We start from the raw sequence: 12,625 nt of genomic DNA, 5'->3' as shown, positions 1-12,625 counted from the left end.
AACACTTTTCCTTGAATTACAGAGAGCTTTTCAGTTGCATGAGTCAATATATATCTACAAGGTGTTTCCCACAAAATCACCTCGGGTCCTTTATTTTGAGGACCACACAGTAGACCCATTTAGACCTGCCTTCCGCCACGCTGCTTGGCTAATTCAGAGTTACGAAGAATCAGTGCTGTGTATGTGCTTTCACGTTGTCAGGCCTCGCCTGGTTGGTGTAAAAAAAGGATATGCAGGACAGGGGCTGAGAGCCACTGCAAGGAGAGCGAGCCTGATTCTGGCCCACCTTGTCTTGGTCTAGTGACTTCCAGAACATGACCCGCTGTATGAGAAAGGCCATGACATGCTTGATGAAAAGGAGAGGCATAGGTATGATGAGCTTCTATTTTGATAACTTCTCCAGTTCCACGCCCACACATGGACAAGTCGGTACCAACTGAGCGACATGAGCAACTGGCAAGAAGTAAAGGCTCAGTTAAGTGTCTGTTCAGCCGATGAACAGTTTTTGTTCTGTCCACCTTCAATTCCACACTGATGAAATGCAAGTTCAGCCAAAAGCACTCTAATATCTTCATGAGCATCGTGGCCTCTTTACAGGCTTGTGACCAGCCATTGTTATTCTCCTTGAAATACTAAGAAGAGCCACTTTTATAGGTTTGAGGGGAGAGCTTGGACTTTAAATTCTCAGAGCCTAGGAAGGTAACACAAAGATATTTACTTTCCAGGCACCCGGAAATTTCACCTGAGGACATTTCATTTCAATGTGGCAAATATTTGCTAAGGATCTAGTAAGTCCAAAGGAGGATACTATGAGAAACAAAGATGAAAAAGGAATAATCTTTTCACAGGAAGCTGAAGAGCCCCCAACATGGTGCCTGGCACATGGTAAGCATTCAACGGGGGGGTTGATATTTTTTATATATTGGTGGGACACCTATGATATTAAAGTGAATGCAGTAATGTTGGAAAAGAGGTACAAAGCAAATGTTCTGGGAAGATGCATCTGGATGACATTCACTGGTACTGGAGGAGCTGGGAGGGCTTTCTGGAGGAGGTAGCATTTAGGCAAGGCTGCAGAAAGATTTTTACAAGGAAGCATCCCGGTGGCATGAGCAACGAAGGGCCTGTTTTGGGATTTGTAAGCAGTCTGTAGAGGCTCATACACAGGATGCATGGCAGGTCCACAGTGAAAGCATGATGCATGCACTGGGCCCAGAGGAAGAGACCTGTGTTAGGATGGTAATTAAATGGGCAGTGTGAGGATAGGCTGAATGCTGGAGACAGGAGGCCAGGGGAGGAGTTAGGAAACTAAAGCAATTTTCATTGTTCCTTGGGGATTTTAAGAGCCAGAGAACTACATTTCAGGGCAAAGGAAGCTTGGAAGAACACTCCACCCTCCCTCCCCGCCCCCCCCCCCACAACTTACAAAAGTATTACCATGGTAGCAGTGTAAAGTACTCTTCATAATCATACTATAAAACAAAATGTTGAAAAAAAAGTAAAGTCTTAAAAGTGGACTATAAACAGCATGACTTGAGTAATTTTCGACCTCTCAAAATGTTTTATTGGTGGGAAAACATTAAATCAAAATATTTGCAATTAGATAGTTCACAGTAATTGAACTCTGCACACTCAAAGCCACATGATGACCACGATTAATATAACATCGTAGGAAGGTCTTCATAAAACTCTGACTGTATTGAAGCCCTAGCTTTCTATATTGCTGGTTTCATTACCTTCAAGAGATTATGGAATATCAAAAGTATTATCTACAATAATAATGTGGTGTGTTTCTCTGAAGAGCTACAGGCACTGTACATACTTTAATTAAATCTCCTAATGTCCTTGCGAAGTTGGCAAGGGATCCGCAGAAGGTGAGTCATCGAAAAGTATCCAACTAGAAGACTGGACCAGAGGACCTACTTTTAGATGAAACCCACTTTTATTATTATTGTTCCCATCTCACCAATGAGGAAATGGAATTATTATTCAGAGAAGGAAGATGAGCTCTCCTCCATTTTCACTAAAGGCAAAATACACTGCTGTAGGCTCTGTAAGCATTTGCTGGGAGACCTTTAAAAATAGTACAAGAACCATGACCTCTGAGGTTTCTCCTTTGAGAGCCAACCAACATTTATTAATCAATACCTAAAATGTGCACCAAAGAGAATATACATTGCCCCTTACTTTCTTTCAAAACAGCACAAGACAAGGATCCCAATTTATCATGACATATAATCTCTTAGCTTTAATGGACTGGTTGACCAGTAGTTCAGCTAAGTTCTTTCCATAGCTCCCTTCTCTATATCCCCAAGCTTCCCCAGGCAACAACAGAAAGAAGAGTGGGCACTGGTCTTTAGGAGGTAATACTGGGAGTAGAGCTGGTTGGGTTGAAGACACAGTACAAATTGCAGGGCTAGAAAAAACTGAAAAGAGTAGAAAACAGAGCAAGTGCTGACTCTTGGTTCTACCCTTAGGATAGTGGTATAGATTCAAAACTCAAGAGGGTGAAAAACAAACGTGCATGTAGTTATCACATAGGATCTTGTTTATAAACCAACTCCACTTCTAATAAAGGAAATGAAAGGGCTCATGCCACTTTACCAGAACATGATGCCACTGTCTCAATCTAACCACTTCCTGGCATCCCAGAAAATGCAGTCATGGCTCCAAAACAGAAATCCCAGTTTGAAAAAAAAAATTCATGAAAAAGGTAAATGCTGTTGTTTTAGGCAATAATTTCATATCACTGGGGTCTTAAAAACAAATGAAAATATGAATAATGAAATCCTATGGCAATATTTGGTTGTGAGATGGTTGTATTGATCCAGACTATGCTTAAAATTGTTTGGTTTCTCATAAAAATGAAAAGGCAAAATCAAAAATTTTGATGAGAACTTGTGGACTCTTAAGTCGGGGGAAAATATCTCTAAAAGACAGCCTTTTTAAATGGAACTAGGGAAGAAGGCAAGATGACAAATTTTGCCTAGTCCTAAAAAATTGTGGCACCTGACACAGAAACCTCTTTTTTGGGAAGACTAGTATTCGATGTACTAAAAATAGAATAATAAATGGCTCATTTCTACTCCGGAAAGCAGATTTACTACAATGGGATCAAGGGCAAATCTAATAACTTCATGGGTCATAGAGCAATAATCTCTCCTTCCCAATCTTTGAAATGGCAGAGGGAAAAAAATGCCCTAGTGGAATTCTCTAGATTAAAAGACTCACCAATTTAGGAAAATTCTCTATAGCCAAACAACACATTTTTAATTAACCAATCCCTAGTCACATATCTGTATTTAAATATAAAGGGAATGTAATTGCTTATGTATTTTCCCCGTAAAAATAAGGTGCCCTAAAAGATTTAGAAAGGTTTGTCTAGTGATATATTTTTGAAGTTTATTTTATTTTTTATTTTATTTTTATCTTTATTTTAGAGAGAGAGTACATGCGTGCGCATGAGTGGGGTTGGGGGACAGAGGGAGAGAGAGAATCTTAAGCAGGCTCCACACCCAGTGGGGAGCCCAATGAGGTGCTCGATCTCATGACCTTGAGATCATGACCTGAGCCAAAATCAGGAGTCCTGCGCTTAACCAAGTGACCCACCCAGGCACCCCAATACTATATTTTAATTTGGCATCTCAATCATTACTGTCACCCGTTTCCTAAGAATTCACAGAAAGGATGTCCTTTAAATATTATCCAACACAAGTATTTATCTATGTATTTACTTACAATTATGCAAGCAAAAGTTTCCTTTTACTGCAGTTCTGACCTATTTTAACAATATTGCCAGTGTACCAAAGGGCTATAATCTTAATCTCCTTTTGATAGATTTATATTTGTAGCTTTAATAATTTCAATAAGTTCTCTAAATAAAAAAAGACATTTTTAAGTCAAATTACAAATCTGCTAAAACACATCAAATTATGAAATGCGTCTAAATAAGGTACAGGTTTTTTTGTTTTTCTTTTCTTTTGTTTCGTTTTTTAGTAGGCTCCATGCCCACTGAGGAGCCCAACACCAGGCTTGAACTCACGACCCTTAGATTGAGACCTGAGCCGAGATCAACAGTCAGACACTTAACAGACTGAGCCACCGAGGTGCCCCTAAATAAGGTACAGTTTTGAATTTAGATAGTAGCTTTAAAGTAAAATCAATAATTTATTAAATATTATAACAAATATTTTTAATTAACATATATAAATTTCAGTTAATGTTAAATGCTATTTGATCTCAGAATTTTTGAGCAGGAGGAGACCATGGAGATCATCAAATTTGATGACTTCATTTTTAGGTGCAAACACTAATGCTTGATCTTTTGAAGGCAGACAGCCCAGACTAGAACCAGTCTCCCAACTTGTCAGGCAAATATTTCTTTTCTTTAACCATGCAGATATTTACTATAAACATCACATTACATTATCCTGTGTCCCTTAGTGTGGAAGTACTATTCAGAGGTAACATCACTCATTGGCCTAAGGCAGAAGCTACAATTATCTAGGACCAGAAAATCCTATCCCACCTCCACTGCTGATTGGATGACATCAAGCAAGCCATTTAATTGCACAGCAGCCTTCCTCTTCCTAATTATAAAAATAAGGCCTCCAGTAATTTAGACTTCCCTGCTTAAATTGGTTGTTGCAATAAGTAGTAATAAAAATAACTCTAAAGCATACAGCATATCTAAGTGCAAACGAAATACTTAATAGCGAAAACTCATCTTCACTATATTTAAACCAAGGAGTAATAACCACTTTTAGTCGTAACTAGGAGGGGGATATATTAGCTGTTGTGTGTCCTTATAACATCTGAACAAGCTAATGCAAGGGTATATCTAACAAGTTCAGTAGCTCCTAGTTTTTCGTAATCTCTATGTTGACCTAAGCCAGATAGTAATTATTAGTTGAGAATAAACGAGAAATCTTTGACTTCTGAAATGCACCACTTTCCTAACAGAGAGAAGTGTTAACGAACTACCTATACGATGCTAACAGAATCAGAAAGTTTTACTATAGAATCATCCTGTAACTGATACATGCAGAGTATAAACCCTACCAAATACTATTCCCTAACAGTAAAATATCCTTTCCTGGGTGACACGTAAAATCATCCAGCCTGAGCTGACCTTTAAAAGACAAACAAAAATTTATCAACCAGATTCTCTTGGATAAAAAATAGATCTTGCAACTGGGAGGGATAGAAAGAATGAATAAGTAGGCTTTGAAAAGCATTGTATAACACAAATTTTTGTAGAAGAAAATGTATCTACTTTGCATAGAGAATAATTGGAAAGAAAATACCCAAAGATACTAATACATGTCATTTCTAGGGGATGGAATTTTAAAACATTTTTTTTTCTTTTCTCCTTCATGTTCTGTTTTAGAACATGAATTAATTTTGTTGTATTTTTTTAAGAGGTTACTTTTAATGGGAAAAAAAAGTGCTGGAGTCTCTTGTGTGGAGGCAGTCAGGGACTATCATGCCCACTTCAAGAATGAAACAGGAAGGCTTGCAATGTGAAGTGGTGGTCTTGCTAGAAAACTGGTGGGATCCGCGGTCCTCGTGTCCTGATAGTGGTTTTGGGTAATGAGAGCCAGCACACATGGAGAAAGTCTGGGGAGGCCACTTTGCTGTGAGCTTCCCACACCCAGGAAGGACTGAAGGGCAGAGTTGGGAATGGTTTCTCGCCATCCTCAGCTCTTACCTGGCATGCATCCTTTAGCCACGATTTCCATTTCTGGATGGTAGGTCTCCGTCTTAGATTTAAACAAGCATTGCTTTCGGTGTTTAATTACAATTTAATGGAAATACTACTCGCATTCAAATTAGCTTTTAGTTTTCGCATCACGAGTGTGCATGCAAGTTATTGTGTCATTATAATCTCATGTTATAATGGCTTCATAATGCAAGTCCCTACAGGGTTGAATTAGTAGTTTCCTATGGTAATCGCCCATCACTATAATATCATAATCACATAAGCACAATCCCCACATGCTTCCACTGCAATCATTTTGACGTTGTAAGAGCATTTTAATAGTATTAGCATAGATTCTCCAGAGAAATCATCTCATTGTCACTGCATTACCATGTAAGATTAATTGTGGTATGAAAGCCTAAAAAAAAAAAAAAATAAGATGATGCTCAGCAATAAAGCATTTCACTTTTCCAAAGGTCACTGAATTTTGCACTAAGGTTTGTGACACAACCCTTCATTGAAGAGACGCCCTTCCACACCACGGACATTTTTTTTGTTTTGGTCTGTTTTTCTCCTTGTTTGTTTGCTTAGGATTCAAACTAACAGCCATCAGTTAGTCTGTGCTAGAGAAAGAAACAGCCGTAGTCCCGGTCCTCAAAGAGTTCACAATTTAATCAGGTTTGCAACAAGTTATATACAGCATATAGGTCAGTGCAGTTAATACCGTTGGGATTAGCAAAGTACTTGGAAGTAACTGGCATGAAGCAGATGTGAGAGCAAACCACACAAGGTGTTCCTGCAACTGTGTGGCAGAAATGGAGCGCACGTTATCAGGGTTCACAAGAGTCTGGCAGGCGTCTTCGTCTTCACTGAGCCTGAGCAGGAGGGCCACCTTAGGCACCAGTCGTGGACACGGACGCAGCCCCAGCCCCAGCCCACGGAGCAAGCAGAAAGCACGGGTGACGGACAGGAAGCGCCTGGTCGGCACGCACGTCTCCCGCTTTGAGGGGGAGAGTGGAAGCCGGACCTTGTTGTTTATGGCTCAGAGAGTAAGCACAGACCATCTACCGAAGCATCAGATCGAGGGCCAGCAAAAGGAAACGCCTGCTCAGAAAAGCACCACCCAGCCCCTAATACTCTCCCTGGGTTGAAGCCACCGTGTAAAACGACTCCGTTGTGTCGTCACTGACAAATGGCACACGCTGCAGAGACGGACAGGGTATTGTGTTCCTGTGAGCGGCCTCTAATCCTCTGGTACTGTCTGGGGACAGCACGGGAGAAGTGCAAACGGAGGATCCTAGCTCTCAAGGAATCCTCTGCTCAGCGTCTAAAGCGAGAAGGATGTCCCAGCCCGCATTCAGCACCCTGCCGGGCCCATGGCACGCACCTACTAAGCGCTCAGGACGGATGGCTGAGGAAATTCACACGACTGGAAGGAGCGCGCAGGCTTCAGAGCTGCCATGGGTCTGATGGGGGCTACGTCCGCTCCGATAGCACTAACAGCGGAGGAATTCACACTTGGCAATGTCTCTTGTATTATTCAAGACTTGCTTGCCTTCTGGTTCTGGTAGATCCTGAGCATTCTGAGGAGTAATGGTTGCTCATTGCCCCTTTCTTAAATCGTGTGGGCCTGGGAGATCTCAGAACTACTCAGTGGCTCCGTTTCCGAAAAGAAGTAATACTGTTTTTTTAATTGCAACATAATGAGGGTAAAGATTGCTCTCTAAGTGCTCAAAACGACTTTTACCAACAAGCTCTGGAGCAATATAAACTTATTACATAAACAAAATTAGCTGTCCTTCCTTTAAAAGTTATTTTTAATTTCTTAGGTAAAGTCTATGGCACCTGCTACCCTATTCTTCCTTGAGTTCTTGTTCAGGCGTCCTATGTAATTAAACTCTTCTGACTCATTCTTCACAGTGACATCTGCCATTATGAAGTGATATCAAAATTTACTTTTATTGCCTTTGATTGCCAGTGTTTATTATTATTTGCTTTGTCATTAGACATAAAGAGGAAAAGTCAAGAATCAAGGATGGGATGTTTAAATCCAAATGTCCTCCCCCTAAGAATAAAAATTTTATTTATTTTGCAAAATATATCTTGAGACCGCTTAGAAAAATGTCCTTGTTTTCCTCTCTCATTCAAATGTATTAAAGGCAACAGAAAACAGTCCTGATAATGTTCAATAGGGTTAATCTTTTATTTGATACAAACAATAGTCTGTAGCTATTTAATATCTGGAGTGCCACCAAACATTAATGCTGAACGGCTATATTTCAAAAATGGAAGAATGCACACAGATGGGACAACCGAATGCTCTTATGAACACGTCACTATTTCCCTGATAGGGAGAAATGCTACAACCTCACCAATAGCATAAAGGTTTCAAAAAGTTGATATGACCAAAGTGGGTCTTTAGGCCAACTTAGCACGTGAGCCTCAGTTTTCTCCCAGATAAAACAAAGGAGTTAAACAAGGTGATCGCCAAAGTTCTTTCCAGATACAAATTCCATGATTCTAGGCAAGAAGGCAGTAAATGACCTCTAACCGACCTTTGCAGTGGCTCCCCATGAGTACAACTTGTTTAGACATTAGATAAATGGGGATATTAAGGTAGGAGAAAATCAGGCAGAACGTTTCTATACAAGAAACGAGAAACCTATTGATACTGTTCTAATTCTTTTTCTGAACCATTCTCGAACAAACTATATGACAGTATTTACTTTACTATAAACTTCAGATTATTACTAACAGATGAATGAAATAAAAATACCTCATAACCCATATTATGACTTTCTTTATTATTGCTCTCTATACTGCTTATGACTAAAATAGAGGCTAGTATAAAATAATCCCGGCTCTATTAGCCCTCAAATAAATGATGCTGAGTGTCTAAGCAAATGAAAACTCCCAGCTATTTCCCAAAGAACAGCTAAAATGATCCATTATGTGCATATATGTATATATATATTTATACACATACATATCCAGTGTTCACTGTCTAATTATCAGCGTGCAAGTACAGAGACTATTCTGAAAATTGTTTTGTGCCAACTTTACAGCCAAGAATCATTTTATGTCTTAGTGGACAGTGAGGTAAGTAAAAAAAAAAGTCAGTCATATGCTTGTTTTTTTGTCAGTGTTTTGAGAAGGTGTGATATATATCCCACTGGTGATTCAGACCAATTTTAGGTGATATATGGGCATTTAAGATGTCTTAAACACATATTTGTTTATTTTAATGTGTTTTAGAATAAAAGTAATAAATGTTGCAAGCCTCTGATTTTATGGATATTATTGTTTAGGATGAAGCTGAAGTAAAAAAGTGGGTTAGTTTAAAGAAAAACATTAAGTAATTGGAAAAGGTAGTACCTGGGCATAGCAAACATGCTTTATTTTATTTTTTTAAAGATTTTATTTATTTACTTGAGAGAGAGAGAGAGCACGAGTGGTGTGGAGGGGCAGTGGGAGAGGAAGAAGCAGACTCCCCACTGAGCAGGAAGCCCAAAGAGGGGCTCGATCCCAGGACCGACTGAGCCACCCAGGCGCCCTGGAAACATGCTTTAAAAATGATAGGAGAATGAATCAAATTTGACCAATTTGATAAATATTAATGAGTGATGAATTCTTTCATTCTGATAAATATTATGCTGAATTTGTGAAAATTAAAAGGCATTTAACATCTCTACAATATCTTGTAACACATTTATTTTCTCTGGTCTATTAAAGAGCTAACTCCTGTTCTGGGGGTAACATTCTCCTAACTCATCAGAAATATAATCATGACTTCTAATTAGGCAGAGAAAGCTGTCATCCAATTTTAACTCTCAGACCTTTTTGTTGGTCCTATAATTGTTGACATCATTTTAAATGATGTTGATTTAAAGATATGAATATGATGTATGGTGTCAGGGCACCTGGGAGGCTCAGTCGTTAAGCGTCTGCCTTTGGCTCAGGTCATGATCTTAGGGTCCTGGGATCGAGCCCCACATCGGGCTCCCTGCTCAGTGGGGAGTCTGCTTCTCCCTCTCCCTCTGCCACACTCCCTCTCAATTAAATAAATAAAATCTTTAAAAAAATATGATAATGTGGTGTCAAGAATATAGATGGAGACATTATGGTCAGACGTGGTACAGCTACTGAGGAAGTTCTCCAATTTTAATAGAATAAAACTCTGAAGTTGACTACATCATTCTTTGTATAGAAACGACATATAGATAAAGAAACTTTCCTTTCTGCTAATGCTATAAAAATCATTACATTATATAAGAATAATTAATGAAAACTTATTTTACCGAGGTATTCCTAACACAAAGGGAAAAGTAAATAAGTGAAAACAGGTTCACAAAAAACTACATCATCCCTACATAATGCATTGTGCAAATTCCATATAAAAAAACCTTTTACAACTCTGATTTAGTCTATCAAAAAGCAAAGGAATTTAGAAATTAATCCTTTTGACGTCACCGTAGCAAGGATAAGTAGTAGCAAAGGTCCAGGAAGTGTCCCTAATGCTGGAAACTGTATATGTTCTTTTATACATTTTAAATTTAACAATTAAATGAAATTCAATAGACAACAAATAAACTATATAGAATCTTCACAAAGATCATTTTAAACCTGGATCTCTTAGCTTGAAATATTTTGGTCTTTCTACTGAAATACACTGATAAACAAAAAGTGAAAAAAGAATGTGTGGGAGGAATGAATTATGTCAAAAAGGGAAAAAGGGGCAGTGCAGGTTGCAGGAAACTCCGCCCCCCCACCCCCCGGAACACCCACCAGATCAAATATGGCTGTAAGGTCAAAGGCTCAGTAATGTCAGTGCTAAAAACAGCAGATTCTTTACTTCTTATACCCTAAGCTGCTCCAAAGTATTTATACAGGACAAAGAGGAACACCTTGAAGATGCACCTCTCTGAATGAGAACATGGTGGGGGGTGCGGCAAGTTCAAAGAAACCCAGAAGCCAAAGGGAATCAATGTCAGGTCTTTGACTTATGCAGAAATGTGAGTAAGACTCGAGAGAGAATGGCCCAGGTCAGTCCCTAATCCTACCTGTGGAAGCTTCGGGAACTTGGATGGGCAATGGCAGTGACAGGATGGAGACAGGGCTTTGGAGTAACAGTCCTCGGAGTGAACTCAGCAAAGATGTTTTCTTGCCTAGTGGCAACCTGGAAAGACCCTTCCTGCAGTAGCAGAGGACATTTTTTATAGAAAGTACTAGGCAGAAGGCATTCGCCAGGCATGGTGCATTGGAAGCCAGCACCCTCTTCTTGAATTCGCGTGTGAAATGGACTTGTGCAACTGTAAATGGAAAGTGTCTGAAGTTAAAGACTCAACTTGGAGAAAATGCAGCCTGAGCAGCTCTATGACTGGTAGAAAGGCAGACTCATGAAGTGATAGATATGCCATACGCCAGGGAGTGATAAATAAAAACGTGTCAAATAATCTAGGTCAAAATTAGCAAAGACTCTCTTGTAGCCTTTCTGGATAAGGGTATCAACAATACTTTTCTATGGAGTGACTGGTAGTAAAAACCACACTCTACTTACACATGTATTGTCTTACATATGCACGCATACCTCATTATTCAAATGTAATTTCTCCCTGAAAACATGATTGGTACCAAATTTTGCATTGCAGGAGGTTATGTATTACATTCATTTTTTTTTTTTTTTAGTTATTTCATTTAAACTTTTTAATGTCGGCATTTTCAAAAGCTTGCATATGTGGAAAGAATAGTATAATGAATCTCTAGGTATCTATCACCCAACTTCAACAATAGATTCCAACAAAAGAAGTTTTTAAGGGGAAAATTAATGTTTCACAGCTCATTCAAAACCACCAACCAGTTATTCCAAATATTACTAATATACTCTTATGACCCATATAACAATCTTCTAAGGATTTCTGGCAATTAATTAACTGCAAAAGACATTTTTTAGAATTAAAAAAAAACCCCACAATTATTCTATTCTGAAGGCACACTGTAAAGCTTTCCAGAAACAACTCTAGGACCCACGGTAGATGTAGACAGGTGATAGTCAAACTGAGGTACTAGATGCTTTCACATTCCCAATACTTTTTCAAATGTAAGAGCTTTACTACCTTCTTATGCTCATCGTCTCTCTTAGACATTTTCAGTTGATGACATGAAGGCAACAAGGCACAACACATTTAACAATGTGAGCACAAGATGTTGCCCTTTAGGGGGGAGATCTGAGCTATAGGACCACAGTGTCCTCTACGTCCTGTTGCCCTTTTTGACGGCACAATATGTGGACTGATATTAGCAAGTTGTTGGTTCAAAGAGGAAATTCTGAGGAAAAACATTGGTGAGTTATAACAAATATTTGGATGGTGGTAGTTCAGATGGCAAGGTATATTTAATTATGTATATTTTATGGTTAACCGCTTAATAAAGTACATAGGATTCATGTAATCATGTTGCTACAATTTTTATCTAATTACTTCACTGTTTTAAGTCACAAGCATAAAGCTCTCCTCCAAGTAATGTTAAGAAGTTCCTAAGCTGAGTAGACCCTCCAAAGACTTGTAGTCATCACTTGGTTGCTCAAATTTGATAATCAATGAAAATAACTCCAAAAATGGTAGTTTCCACAGACCATTATTATTACAGTTCAGTAGCATGGACTGAATTGTGTCCCCCGCACCCTATATGTTGGAGTCTTAACCTCCAGTACCTCAGCATGTAACTGGATATGGACATAGGGCCTTTCAAGAGGTAATTACATTAACTACTTTATGTAGTTATGAGCAGGGATTAGGAAACATAGACAAAGGGAAGACCGTGGGAGGACACACGGAGGAGCCAGCTACCGGCAAGCCAAGAGAGGCCTCAGAAGAGACCAAATCTACCAACACTTTGATCTTGGTCTTTCAGCTTCCAGAATTGTGA

General features: G+C 39.1%; 1 protein-coding gene across 4 annotated transcripts in view; it reads right to left on the bottom strand.

Annotated features, from left to right (window-relative positions):
* PTER (phosphotriesterase related) overlaps positions 1-12,625 on the bottom strand; it is a 99,332-nt gene that overhangs the window by 79,836 nt on the left and 6,871 nt on the right. The window contains exon 1 of one of the 4 annotated variants that reach the window (XM_081820674.1): positions 10,762-11,058. The exons of 2 other annotated variants lie outside the window; for them this stretch is intronic. The gene's annotated coding sequence lies outside the window, so the exon portion shown is untranslated. Of the gene's footprint in view, positions 1-7,088; positions 8,965-10,761; positions 11,059-12,625 lie in introns of those variants that run through there. One more of the 4 variants, XM_081820673.1, reaches the window with a different exon arrangement.

Source organism: Leptonychotes weddellii, chromosome 5, assembly GCF_054177405.1.
Source record: "Leptonychotes weddellii isolate Sample4059 chromosome 5, ASM5417740v2, whole genome shotgun sequence".
Lineage (NCBI taxonomy): Eukaryota > Metazoa > Chordata > Mammalia > Carnivora > Phocidae > Leptonychotes > Leptonychotes weddellii.
The sequence above is the reverse complement of the archived record's forward strand: the minus strand, read 5'-3'. Positions and strand labels throughout refer to the sequence as shown.